Source organism: Crinia signifera, chromosome 9 (genome assembly GCF_055691185.1).
Source record: "Crinia signifera chromosome 9, ASM5569118v1, whole genome shotgun sequence".
Lineage (NCBI taxonomy): Eukaryota > Metazoa > Chordata > Amphibia > Anura > Myobatrachidae > Crinia > Crinia signifera.
This window is the reverse complement of record NC_139225.1, coordinates 166,744,757-166,759,727: the sequence shown is the minus strand read 5'-3', so window position 1 is coordinate 166,759,727 and position 14,971 is coordinate 166,744,757.

The window sequence follows — 14,971 nt, the reverse complement described above, 5'->3', positions numbered from 1 at the left end:
TATACGCACTCACATGCTGAGCTGCAGTGAAAGCAGGAGGAGAGTGCAGGGACTCTGATAGGGACTGGTGTGTGTGTGTACTACTGCTATCTATGTGTCTGTATAGTGTGTGACACACACACACATATATACACTGTATATACACACACACATATATACTCTATACACACACATATACAGTATATACTGTATAAACACACATATATACTGTATACACACACAGGGGCGGATCCAGGAAAAATTACAGGGGGGGGGGGGGGCACCATGATAGGAGAGGGTTTGGGAGGGGAAGGGGGGGATTAGTGGTGCCAGTGTACATGCTTAGAGAGCGGCAGAGAGAGGGTGGGAATGGTATTAAAACTAGGCCCTGGCATTTAAAGTACACAGGCCCACCTTTGCGACAAAAGTGAAAGATGTAGTTGTGCACCGAAGGTGCGTTCCGGAAAAGGGGTGTGGCCACTCAAAAGGAGGAGTGTCCCTGAGTGTAGCGTACCACACCATATACAACTTCTACACATTATGCAACAAAATACTAGACCCCATTATACTTGCAAAGAAAGAAGAAAAATACTCTTATTTGTTGGGGCACATTTATATGGAAATTATGTAACGTCATTTCTAATGTATGAGAAATAAATGGAGGTAGGTAGCGCAACACGAAAGACTCAATCTGTCAATGCCCCTGATTCAGCCGTCAATGCCAGTATCACAGCATAAGGGAATGGGGATGTGTTAGGATAAGAGTGAAGTGTATTAAGAATGAACTTTTATTATTATCTCTAAAATAGGTACTAGACAGACAGTAGGGTGGCCAATCCCGGGATCGGGATCGGCGGGATCCCGGGATTTGGCCTAAAAAACGCTGGGATTTGAATCCCGGGATTGGATCCTCCAATCCCGGGATTTCGGGATTATATGCGCATGCGCATATCTAATGCCGGGCAGCGTCTGAGCGAGTGCTCAGACGCTGCCCAGGAGTTCCTGATCCCCAGACAGCAGTCTGGAGCGGGTATGGGCAGTCCGACCTGCGCAGCGTGACCTCTGACCATCACGCTGCGCAGGTCGGACTGCCTATACCCGCTCCAGAATCATCTCTGACCTGGACCGGACCTGGCAGCGTCGGCCGCCCGCCCTCCGGGCGGCTCTGCTGCTACCGCCGCTGACGCCTCCTGCTCCTGCCCTGTCTGCCCTGCTCCCGGCCGCCGGTGTGAGTAAATGAATGTGCGGGGCGGCTGTAGCGGGGGGGACTGGGCTTCTTTGTATCATTTTTTTTGCCTAAACTGATTAGAGATGCCAATCCCGGGATCCCGGGAATCCCCGGATTGAGCATTTTTCAATCCCGATTCCCGGGATTGAAAAAATGCCCCGGGATTGGCATCCCTTACAGACAGATATATTACACACACAAAAGTTACATATAAATCAAAAACACTGCCGCAAATATCGGGTTCTAAGTGGTTCTGCCTCCAATCTCTATGCTAATATTAAGTAATTAGCTAGAGCAGGGGTTCCCAGACTGTGTGCCGCGGCTCCCTGGGGTGCCTCGGGACACTTGCAGGGGTGCCACGGGTTGGTGGTCCTGGACCAATTCAAATGATTTATAATCAATTATTTGTGGACAAAACCAGTGCTGGTGGCTGCCAATCATAAAATGTGTACAATCAGAAGCAAATCCTGACCTTTACCACATAACTGATCCTAAGAATCACATATGAACTAAATCTACTTCATTCAGGGCCGGCGCCACCACTAGGCAGCTTTAGGCATTTGCCTAGGGCGCCGGCCACTGGAGGGCGGCAGTTCGGAGCAGCCTGGTCCCTCAGTCCCCCCCCCCCCCCATGGAGGTGAGCAGAGGTGAGCGAAGGTGATCAGAGGTGAACTCCCCTCCCCCTATATGCAGCAGCGTGGTCCGTGCTATCTGAGGGGTCCCTGCGGCGCTATCCGGCGTGGGGGCTATATGCAGCAGGGGGGTCCGTGCGCTCTGAAGGGTACCTGCGGTGCCCCCACCACAACTTACAGGGTGCCGTCATCCGGCCAGGAGAGAGGGAGCCGCCCGCTTTACCGCCCAACCGGAGTGAAGTGCTGCCCGCTGCCGTCCACCATCATCCACCGTGCGGCGGCGCGGGAAGCGCTTCTGGGTTTGAAAACACTCAGCCAATCAGCGTGCAGCCAGTGTTTTCAAAATCAGAAGCGATTCTCGCGCTGCCGCCCGGCAGATGATGATGGACGGCAGCACTTCACTCCGGCTGGGCGGTACAGTGGGTGGCTCCCTCTCTCCTGGCACGGACACCCCCCCCCCCCCCCCGTGTAGCCGGTGGGCACCGGGGCGCCCCATCACACCGGCCCTGACTTCATTGTATATATATATTTTTGGGCCGTGGAAAAATTCTGATACTCCAGGGTGCCATGATTCGAAAAAGATTGGGAACCCCTGAGCTACAGAGGGAAAGTTTTTTCTCATACAGTAGGTGTCTGGTTCAGCCTAGAGGAATTTAACAAATGTAACAACAAATCAGTTTTCCACAAGGTACAGTATATAACAAATGTATCAAACAGTGGCTACCACAGAGCTCATTGTGAAGAAACACTAGGTGAAATGTAATAGGGTGGGATATTTTAGACATGTGCTGGTTTTTATTTAAAAAAATCACGAAAATCGCGAAATCGCGAATTCGCAGCAAAAAAATAGATTTTTAAAGGTGCGATTTTGAAGATGCCCAAAAATCGCACCCTATTATATTTCGCCCACTGTGTCTGACGAGAGATAAAACTCCGGCCTGTTGTTTGAATTTAATGAGTCAAAGAAAATATATTATTTAGATGTGTTTATTAGAGCAATAATAGCACAAAGTATACTTTAACCCAGTGGCGTAACTATAGCACCGCAGCCCCCGCGGTTGCGGGGGGGGGGGGGGGCGCTGTGCATATGGGGGCGCCGGGGGGGGGGTGGCTGCGGTGCTATAGTAATCCCCCCGCCCCCCGCATGCTTACCTGTCCGCGCGTCCTGGCTCCCCTCCTGGCTTCAAGCAATGCTATGGAGATGGACCACGATAAAATGGCCGCCCCATAAAGCAGACTGTTCTCTAAAACTGACTGCGGTATGGGGGCGGCCATTTTATCGTGGTCCGTCTGCATAGAATTTATTGAAGCCAGGAGGGGAGCCGGGACACGCGGACAGGTAAGCATGCGGCAATGGGGGGAGGGGGCACGGGGGGCACGCCGGACGGGCGGGCGCCCCCCCCCATTAACGGCGGGGGGCGCCCCAAACAAAGCTACGCCGCTGCTTTAACCCTATATGAAGCGGTATCTACAGTGGACCACGTTTAGTTCAAGTGAGACAGTTATAAGGAAATGTCTATGGCTCTTAAAATATGCCATTGTTTTGTTCCGCAGCAGAGGATAATCAAATCATTTATATGAAAACCATTTTTAAAGAATCTTGGTGTAGGTACAGGTATATAGAACTTGAACAATTCTGAAATCATAAAGTAAGGACTGCTCTTCCTCCTACCCTCAAGACGGAAAAGAAAAAGGAGGCCAGAGAGAGAAAAAGGAGAAGAAAAGAGAGAGTGGGAGAGAGATAAAGTATAGGTTGAAATATCCCTGTTGGTCCTGGATGTGTGTTTTCTATCCTACTTTATATACCTATGGCAATAATGGGATATTTGATGTGTTACAGGGAAGTCCCCTTGCCTGTTTCTTTAGTCAAATACCCTTAATAAGACTTGCCGGCTTCCACTGTCAATCAGTGGGCTTCTGAGGGATTGTGGGAAAACACATTTCATACAGGATTTGGGGGATATGAAAGGAAAAAACCTCCTGTTCTCCCCTAATAGAGCTGCTACTGCCCGACTATATACACCTGTAACAAAAAGTGGGGGATCAGCATTCCATCTTAGAGAGGTCACCCTCCTCAATTATCATGCAAGTCCCACGATTTGTCAGCTGCCATCAAAATAATTTGTCGGCCTCTTATAGGTGTTGTGGGCGAGCGTGGTCTATTTGCAGGGGGAATTATTAGGAGGAAAGGAATGAAAAGCTGCTGTCCCCTCTGGTCTGGCTGCCCCCCCTGAATAGAGGAATCCCCAGCGTAGGGTAGGTTTGCACAGATCAGGGTGGATGAGTGTTTCCAAATAGCAAAGCTTAAATAGTGCAGGTACAGCCCTTTTGGTGGTCAAATGTGCGCTGCTGTCCTCCACATACAACAATGTCATAGTGGTGGGGGATGAGCGGCGCACGGACAGCAGCCCGGCTGTGAAGGAGGACAGGGACAGTGGAGTATGCAGGATAGATCGAGGTTGGTGCCCGTCCTTCAAGTAGAGGCAAACAGCAGCTGGGGGGAGAGAGCGGGGAGGAGGGATTCGGCATGAAAAGCCGGCGTCGGGATCCCGGCGTTCAAAATCCCGATGCCGGAATCCCGAACGCCGAAATCCCGACAAGGGGGGACGTGGATCGCCCCCCCTTGCGGTCATGCTGCGCTCGCCACGCAGCGGGCCCGGTGCCTCACTACGCTCGGCACATTAATTTATTCTCCCTCCGAGGGTGTCGTGGACACCCACGGGGGGAGAAAGTGTTGGGATTTCGGCGTTCGGGATTCCGGCGTCGGGATTTTGAACGCAAGGATCCCGACCGCCGGGATTTAAACTGCATCCCGGGAGGAGAAGCAGAAGAGTACCTGGCCATCCGGCCACGGACGGAGCCTGAGGCTTTCACCAGAATCCCGCTGCGGAGGATGCCGAGAGACTGCATCTGGACTGCGACGCACACCTTGAGAAAGCCTCTTCCGGTGAAATGATCATCAGTGAAATCCAGATGCAGTCTCTCAGCAAAATTCACGTAATGCCCCACAGATTAAGCCCAAATTCACAATATGCTTCATAAACAGGGACATTTGGCGAGCAATAAGGATGTTGTGTGTCAGTATCTGTGTCGGTACAGGATGCTGTGTGTCAGTATGTGTGGTGTGTGTCGATACAGGATAATGTGTGTCAGTATGTGTGGTGTGTGTTGGTAAAGTATGCTGTGTGTCAGTATGTGTGGTGTGTGTCGATACAGGATAATGTGTGCCAGTATCTGTGGTGTGTGTCAGTATCTGTGTCGGTACAGGATGCTGTGTGTCAGTATCTGTGGTGTGTGTCGATACAGGATAATGTGTGTCAGTATCTGTGGTGTGTGTTGGTTAAGTATGCTGTGTGCCAGTATCTGTGGTGTGTGTTGGTACAGGATGCTGCGTGCCAGTATCTGTGGTGTGTGTTGGTACAGGATGCTGTGTGTCAGTGTCTGTGGTTTGTGTTGGTAGAGGACGCAGTTTGTCAGTATCTGTAGTGTGTGTCGGTAGAGGATGCTGTGTGCCAGTATCTGTGGTGTGTGTTGGTAAAGTATGCTGTGTGCCAGTATCTGTGGTGTGTGTTGGTACAGGATGCTGTGTGTTGGTATCTGTGGTGTGTGATAGGACAGGATGATGTGTGTCAGTGTCTGTGGTTTGTGTTGGTAGAGGACGCAGTTTGTCAGTATCTGTAGTGTGTGTCGGTAGAGGATTGCTGTGTGCCAGTATCTGTGGTGTGTGTCAGTATCTGTGTCGATACAGAATGCTGTGTGTCAGTATCTGTGGTGTGTGTCGATACAGGATAATGTGTGTCAGTATCTGTGGTGTGTGTTGGTTAAGTATGCTGTGTGCCAGTATCTGTGGTGTGTGTTGGTACAGGATGCTGCGTGCCAGTATCTGTGGTGTGTGTTGGTACAGGATGCTGTGTGTCAGTGTCTGTGGTTTGTGTTGGTAGAGGACGCAGTTTGTCAGTATCTGTAGTGTGTGTCGGTAGAGGATGCTGTGTGCCAGTATCTGTGGTGTGTGTCGGTACAGGATGCTGTGTGCCAGTATCTGTGGTGTGTGTTGGTACAGGATGCTGTGTGTTGGTATCTGTGGTGTGTGATAGGACAGGATGATGTGTGTCAGTGTCTGTGGTTTGTGTTGGTAGAGGACGCAGTTTGTCAGTATCTGTAGTGTGTGTAGTGTGTGTCGGTAGAGGATGCTGCATGTCAGAATGGCGGACTGAGGAAGCCAATGGGCGAAACGCGTTCCTGCCACTGCCAGCCACACAGCTCCAGCCATCTACTGCCAACACACATCGCCAGGCACAGCAGAGGAGACACCGTTAGCCGCCGCATCCAGATTCGCTGTCCCCGGCTGGGGAATACACACGCGGCTCCTGTGAGGTAATCCCCGCCGCAGCTCAGCTGAGCATGCGAGCGGTTAACACTGCTGAGTCCCAGTAAGCAGGAGCTAACAGCTCCGGTATACTAATCCAGGCTGTACCACCTTTCTGACTAACAGCAGTCAGCTCTCCATGTGTTCAAAGTTGTTTGTGTGGATAAAGTCAATTCACAGTATGCTACATGTTACAGAGTCATTCACGCTGCAGCTAGTGTCCTACTAATAACAGTTTTGCTTTGTATGTGCCCATGTAATCATTTGTGAATATACAGCCAATAACATGATGCATATCACTTGTATGATTTGTACATAGTTACTCACGTTACAGCTCCTTTCTGATTGAGAGCAGTCCAGCCCTCCAGGCGGTTATTCTGCCATTTGTGTTAATACAGCCCACAGTATTGTGTATGATATACGTGTGTGTAATTGCTGGGTAGTGCAACACTGTGCACGGGCCGTGAGTGGGCTTCTGATACAGTGGTCAGCCTAATGGTCCCATAACAATAACAGCATCCAGTATCGATATCAGTAGTATCTAATACAGTGTTTTTCAACCACTGTGCCGTGGTACACTACTGTGCCCTGCGCTGTTCTCAGTGTGCCCCCAGATCTAGAGATGCCCAAACCAGTTTACAGCCACCACCAGTTCAACTGTTATTTACTGGTGTCGTCTTTTCATGTAAAGGGCCAATGTATTTTATTTGTGTTACCTGTGGGGACCAGTGTGATTGGTTTTTATATGGGGGCAATAGGTTTGTTTTTTTCCTGTGGCGGCCAATGTGTTTTGCCCTGTGGGAATCTCATGGTGTGCCTTGGCAATTTTAAAATCTTATTCAGTGTGCCGCAAGGTAAAAAGGTTGAAAATCACTGGTCTAATATATACATTGGGTTTCACTGTATCCATTACAGTAACAATTAAAGGCTGCATCTTTTTTTATACAGTAGCTGTGTCTTGACATTGAGGCAAATAATCCCATTGCATGCTCATTGAATGATCAGTATATATATATTCTGTCTGGAAGGAGGTAACCAAACGGAGAATAGCTACTCAGACTCGGTAGCTAATGGTCAGGAGAGGAGGAAAATAAGGGAGGCCACAAGTGACTTATGAGGACGCACACCGGATGGCACTGACATACACACAGTGCAATCTGGGTGTGTTTGGATACTTACTATGAGAACAACACAATTCGGAGGCCAGAACAGTCACCCTTATGGTGTGTACACACGTTAGATGTGCCTTAAGATCCTATCCACGATCTGATCAGATATAATCGTGGATAGGATCTTAAGGCACATCCGATTTGCATCCTATCTTGACTATATAGTGCAAATCTGCACTATATAGACAAGGCAGCCAAGACTTTCTGGCTTCCGATACGTGAACGCGCATCGGGATCGAATCGGGATCGCAAGGGTTAAAACCCTTGCGATCTGCATCCGATGTTGATCCGATGCCGATCCGATGTTGACTATATCGTCAACATCGGAAAGGAAATCGGACCGTGTGTACACAGCATTAGACTTCTCTTTCTTTTTCTATAGTATAACGTGGTGCTAGCGGCTAGTGTGTGGTCGGTTGTGTCTAGCCTGTAGGTGCACAATGGGAGTTGTGTGTGACAGATCTGTGCACAATGACATGTAATAGTGGCTGATTTGTGGCATTGTTGTAATATATATATACTATATATATACAGGACGTCGGCTGGAGATGTGGACGTGGCTCGTTCCTCTGCTCCTGCTGCTACTGAAGGTGAGATTTGCCTTATACTATATAACAGCCAATAATATTGTGTTACATTGTACTGGGGGTCACTGGGAATATGGGTGTGACCGGACTGTCACTGGTAGCATAGAGAGCAATTGCTAGTATACTACCTCTCACTGTCACTATCCACCTACTACTGACTCCTCCCACTGACTACTTACCTGCGAGACCCATTGCAATGAGGCCATTCCCCATTTTTGTCTAAAGGGGATTTACTGTGTGCAAATTGTGTATGGCAGATTAAGGGAATGAACTGCCCATGGAGGGCAGGCTGAACTGGACTTTAACCAGAACTGAGACAGCAGGTTTAGTCAGACTGGGACTGCAATGGAGGTAGTAGGCTGAATCTGATTGGGACCAGAAGGGAGGTAGCCGGCTAAAGCGGAATAGGAACACAATGGAGGTAGCAGGATGAACTGAACTGGGACAGGAATGGAGATAACAAGCTGAGCTGGACTGGGAGCAGAAGGGAGGTAGCAGGCTGAACCAGGCTGGGACCAGATTGGAGGTAGCAGGCTGAACCAGGATGGGACCGGAATGGAGGTAGCAGGCTGAACCAGGCTGGGACTGGAAGGGAGGTAGCTAGCTGAACCAGGCTGGAACCAAAAGGGAGGTAGCAGGCTGAACCAGACTGGGGCTGGAAGGGAGGTAGCAGGCTGAACCAGGCTGGCACCGGAAGGGAGGTAGCAGGCTGAACCAGGCTGGGACCGGAAGGGAGGTAGCAGGCTGAACCAGGCTGGCACTGGAAGGGAGGTAGCAGGCTGAACCAGGCTGGGACCGGAAGGGAGGTAGCAGGCTGAACCAGACTGGGGCTGGAATGGAGGTAGCAGGCTGAACCAGGCTGGCACCGGAAGGGAGGTAGCAGGCTGAACCAGGCTGGCACCGGAAGGGAGGTAGCAGGCTGAACCAGGCTGGGACCGGAAGGGAGGTAGCAGGCTGAACCAGGCTGGCACTGGAAGGGAGGTAGCAGGCTGAACCAGGCTGGGACCGGAAGGGAGGTAGCAGGCTGAACCAGACTGGGGCTGGAAGGGAGGTAGCAGGCTGAACCAGGCTGGGACCGGAAGGGAGGTAGCAGGCTGAACCAGGCTGGCACCGGAAGGGAGGTAGCAGGCTGAACCAGGCTGGCACCGGAAGGGAGGTAGCAGGCTGAACCAGGCTGGGACCGGAAGGGAGGTAGCAGGCTGAACCAGGCTGGGACCGGAAGGGAGGTAGCAGGCTGAACCAGGCTGTGACCGGAAGGGAGGTAGCAGGCTGAACCAGACTGGCACCGGAAGGGAGATAGCAGGCTGAACCAGACTGGCACCGGAAGGGAGGTAGCAGGCTGAACCAGGCTGGGACCGGAAGGGAGGTAGCAGGCTGAACCAGGCTGGCACCGGAAGGGAGGTAGCAGGCTGAACCAGGCTGGCACCGGAAGGGAGGTAGCAGGCTGAACCAGGCTGGGGCTGGAAGGGAGGTAGCAGGCTGAAGCAGACTGGGGCTGGAAGGGAGGTACTGTAGCAAGCTGAACAAGGCTGGGACCGGAAGGGAGGTAGCAGGCTGAACCAGGCTGGGACCGGAAGGGAGGAAGCAGGCTGAACCAGGCTGGGATGGGAAGGGAGGTAGCAGGCTGAACCAGGCTGGGACCGGAAGGGAGGTAGCAGGCTGAACCAGGCTGGGACCGGAAGGGAGGTAGCAGGCTGAACCAGGCTGGGACCGGAAGGGAGGTAGCAGGCTGAACCAGGCTGGGACCGGAAGGGAGGTAGCAGGCTGAACCAGGCTGGGACTGGAAGGGAGGTAGCAGGCTGAACCAGACTGGCACCGGAAGGGAGGTAGCAGGCTGAACCAGACTGGCACCGGAAGGGAGGTAGCAGGCTGAACCAGACTGGGACCGGAAGGGAGGTAGCAGGCTGAACCAGGCTGGCACCGGAAGGGAGGTAGCAGGCTGAACCAGGCTGGCACCGGAAGGGAGGTAGCAGGCTGAACCAGGCTGGGGCTGGAAGGGAGGTAGCAGGCTGAAGCAGACTGGGGCTGGAAGGGAGGTACTGTAGCAAGCTGAACAAGGCTGGGACCGGAAGGGAGGTAGCAGGCTGAACCAGGCTGGGACCGGAAGGGAGGAAGCAGGCTGAACCAGGCTGGGATGGGAAGGGAGGTAGCAGGCTGAACCAGGCTGGGACCGGAAGGGAGGTAGCAGGCTGAACCAGGCTGGGACCGGAAGGGAGGTAGCAGGCTGAACCAGGCTGGGATCGGAAGGAAGGTAGCAGCAAGGCCGGTGTAAGGGTTCTCAGCACCCTAGGCAAAACCACAACCTATGGCAGTCCTCCCCCCACCACCACCCATACTACCACCAATACCTACTTTCCAACCCCTTAAGGCATACTTGCCTTACATTCCACAATGGCAGGGATGCTCCCAAAAATCAGGTGGTCCTCCAGCCCCACCCCAGGAAGGTGGTTAAGTCCCTGGCTTTTTCTGGAGGCCTCCCTTTGCCACCCACAACAGATTACAAGGAGAAAGGGACAGCAAATTAGGCCACTATGCCACAAGGGAAAGTATAGAGGTGAGGTCTTAGAAGTTCCACAGCCGCCACTTGCATTAAGTACAACAAGGATCCTCATAGACAGCCTTGATTTTTTGATAAGCAGACTTGGATGCACACCCCCCCAGATCCCGGCACCCTAGGCAGCTGCCTAGAGGTGCCTAATGGTAGAGCCGGCTCTGAGTAGCAGGCTGAACTGGACTGGGGACGCAATAGAGGTAAAAAGCTGAACCGGACTGGGACCAGAAGGGAGGTAGCAGGCTGAACCGGACTGGAACCAGAAGGGAGGTAGCAGGCTGAACCAGACTGAAACCAGAAGGGAGGTAGCAGGCTGAACCAGACTGAAACCAGAAGGGAGGTAGCAGGCTGAACCAGAAGGGAGGTAGCAGGCTGAACCAGGCTGGGACCGAAAGGGAAGTAGCAGGCTGAACCAGGCTGGGACCGGAAGGGAGGTAGCAGGCTGAACTGGACTGGGAACTCAATGGAGGTAGCAGGCTGAACCGGACTGGAACCAGAAGGGAGGTAGCAAGCTGAACCAGGCTGGGACTGCAATAGAGGTGACAAGCTGAACCGGAGTGGAACCTCAATGGAGGAATCAGGCTGAACCGGACTGGGACTGGAATGGAGGTAGCAGGCTGAACTGGACTGGGACTGGTATGGAGGTAGCAGGCTGGGAGCAGACAAGATCTTCAGAGAAGTGCAAGCTGGGACTGGACTGCGACCAGAGGAGACAGTAAGCTGGAACTAGGCTGGAACTTGAGAGAACTATAAGCTGGGACTGGACTGGGACTGGAGGGAACAGCAAGCTAGGACTGGACTGGAAAGGAGAAGCAGCTGGGAACCTCAGGGGCAGACCCTCACATCCTATCACTACACTTCCTGTACCGCTCACTTCCCTACTGATCATACTCTGCTCTGGATAGGAGAAGCAGCTGGGAACCTCAGGCATGGCTCCTCACACCCTATCACTGCACCTCCTGTACCACTCACTATCCTACTGTTTATTCTCTGCTCTGGAGAGAAGTAGATGGGAGCCTTGGGGGTGGGCCTTCACATCCTATGACTGCATCTCCTCTACCGCTCTGCCTCACTCCCTAATGCTAATACTCTGCTCTGGAGAGGAGAAGCAGCTAAGAGCCTCGGTGGTGGGCCCTCACTTCCTATGACTGCACCTCCTGTACCACTCATTTCTCTACTGATCATACTTTGCTCTGGAGAGGAGAAGCAGCTGGGAGCCTCAGTGACAGCCCCTCACATCCTAATACTGCACCTCCTGTACCGCTCATTTCCTTACTGATCATACTCTGCTCTGGAGAAAGTAAGCAGCTGTGAAGCTCAGGGGCGGGCCCTCACATCCTATGACTGCACCTCCTGTACCGCTCCCTTCCCAACTGCTCATACTCCACTCTGGAGAGGAAAAGCAGCTGTGAACCTCAGGGATGTTCCCTCGCATCCTATGACTGCATCTGTGAACCTACCTCAGGGGCGGACCTTCACATCCTATGACTGCACTTACTGTACCGCTCTTTTCCATACTGCTCATACTCCACTCTGGAGAGAAAAAGCAGCTGTGAACCTCAGGGATGTTCCCTCACATTCTATGACTGCATCTCCTGTACTGCTCCCTTCCCTACTGCTCATACTCCATTCTGGAGAGGAGAAGTAGCTGTGAACCTCAGGGGGCGACCCTCACATCCTATGACTGCATTTACTGTACCGCTCTTTTCCCTACTGCTCATACTCCACTCTGGAGAGGAGAAGCATCTGTGAACCTCAGGGACGGACCCTCACATCCTATGACTGCATCTCCTGTACTGCTCCCTTCCCTACTGCTCATGCTCCACTCTGGAGAGGAGAAGTATCTGTGAACCTCAGGGGCGGACCCTCACATCTTATGACTGAACTTACTGTACCGCTCATTTCCCTACTGCTCATACTCCACTCTGGAGAGGAGAAGCATCTGTGAACCTCAGGGGCGGACCCTCACATCCTATGACTGCACTTACTGTACCGCTCTTTTCCCTACTGCTCATACTCCACTCTGGAGAGGAGAAGTAGCTGTGAACCTCAGGGGCAGACCCTCACATCCTATGACTGCACTTACTGTACCGCTCTTTTCCCTACTGCTCATTCTCCACTCTGGAGTCATGGCTCCTTTTGCATAGGACACCCCCCTTTTTGGGCTCGCTTCACACAGAAGTCTTAGTTTAGATAACCATAACGTTGCATCCTGCTCACTTCACTAGGAAGAGAGCAGCATGTGGGAGGAGTACCTAGTCTTCCAGGTGTGCGGGAGACTAGCCAACAAATCAGGAGTCTCCCGCAACTTCCGGGAATGTAGGTACGTATGACAAATATGACATGGTCATTAGACTTACATTATTCTGTGCTTCTCTGTGCTACCCAAGGAACTCAATGAAGGACCTGGGTACCACGTAGGAGCTACAACCAATGAAATCTTCAAAACGTCAATACATAATGGAATATTCGCAACCAGCCTGACATACAAGGGACAGGATTCCAGTGATGACAACAGAGGGTGTGGGGTAACGTGTGCAGTGGTTCCACATCCCATGATCAGACAGCAAGCGCACACATATGTAGTGAGCTCATCACATATCCTATGAGTGGTACCTCTTTTACCACTCACTCGTGACACCATCTTGGGATTGTGGCATGGTGCCAGGCCTGGTGTGTGCCATCTTGGTGCCCCACCTGCTGGCGTGCTTTCCTATCCACTTCGAGGGGCCATCATGGAGATGCAGTAGCTGGCAAAGTGTATGGATGGGGCAAAGCGAGGGGACACTGCTGTGAAAGTGGCATTATCCGGTGTTTTACCCTGGCACCCTAGGGAACCCTGGGGTCACTCTGCTGAGTATATTCCTATCAGTACAGATTTATGTTACACTATATATGATGGTTTATGTTACATTGCCGCAGGGAACCCACGCTGACACCGTGCAGGAGACCGTACAGGCCTGGAAGCAGTATCAGGAAGACTGCGAGGAGAAAATGAGGACGGACCCCCCCTGGAGCGGTGAGACATATGTTATATCAGAGAGTTCAGACTGCAGTTGCCGACAGACACGCACAGGGCCAGGGGACAGGTTCCAGACTGCAGTGGCTGACAGACAGACACACACACACACACACACACACAAACACACATACACCAGGTTGCAGATTGCAGTGGCTGTCAGACCATAGCTGCCGACCCTCCTGCATTTAGCAGGAGACTCCCTGACATAGCAGCAATCTCCCTCTCTCACTCATTAGTCTAGCAATCTCCCTCATGTCACCTAGCCCACATTACCCCGTTACACCATAGTTACCTCCCCTCCTGCATTCTGCAGGACACTCCCTGACATAGCAGCAATCTCCCTCTCTCCCTCATTAGTGTAGCAATCTCCCTCAGGTCACCTAGCCCACATTACACTGTTACACCTTAGTTACCTTCCCTCCTGCATTCTGCAGAAGACTCCTTGACATAGCAGCAATCTCCCTCTCTCCCTCATTAGTCTAGCAATCTCCCTCATGTCACCTAGCCCACATTACACTGTTACATCATAGTTACCTCCCCTCCTGCATTCTGCAGGAGACTCCCTGACATAGCAGCAATCTCCCTCTCTCCCTCATTAGTCTTGCAATCTCCCTCATGTCACCTAGCCCACATTACACTGTTACATCATAGTTACCTGCACTCCTGCATTCTGCAGGAGACTCCCTGACATAGCAGAAATCTCCTTCTCTTCCTTATTAGTCTAGCAATCTCCCTCATGTCACCTAGCCCACATTACACTGTTACATCATAGTTACCTCCCCTCCTGCATTCTGCAGGAGACTCCCTGATATAGCAGCAATCTCCCTCTCTCCCTCATTAGTCTAGCAATCTCCCTCATGTCACCTAGCCCACATTACACTGTTACACCATAGTTACCTCCCCTCCTGCATTCTGCAGGAGACTCCCTGACATAGCAGCAATCTCCCTCTCTCCCTCATTAGTCTAGCAATCTCCCTCATGTCACCTAGCCTACATTACACTGTTACATCATAGTTACCTCCCCTCCTGCATTCTGCAGGAGACTCCCTGACATAGCAGCAATCTCCCTCTCTCCCTCATTAGTCTTGCAATCTCCCTCATGTCACCTAGCCCACATTACACTGTTACATCATAGTTACCTGCACTCCTGCATTCTGCAGGAGACTCCCTGACATAGCAGAAATCTCCTTCTCTTCCTTATTAGTCTAGCAATCTCCCTCATGTCACCTAGCCCACATTACACTGTTACATCATAGTTACCTCCCCTCCTGCATTCTGCAGGAGACTCCCTGATATAGCAGCAATCTCCCTCTCTCCCTCATTAGTCTAGCAATCTCCCTCATGTCACCTAGCCCACATTACACTGTTACACCATAGTTACCTCCCCTCCTGCATTCTGCAGGAGACTCCCTGACATAGCAGCAATCTCCCTCTCTC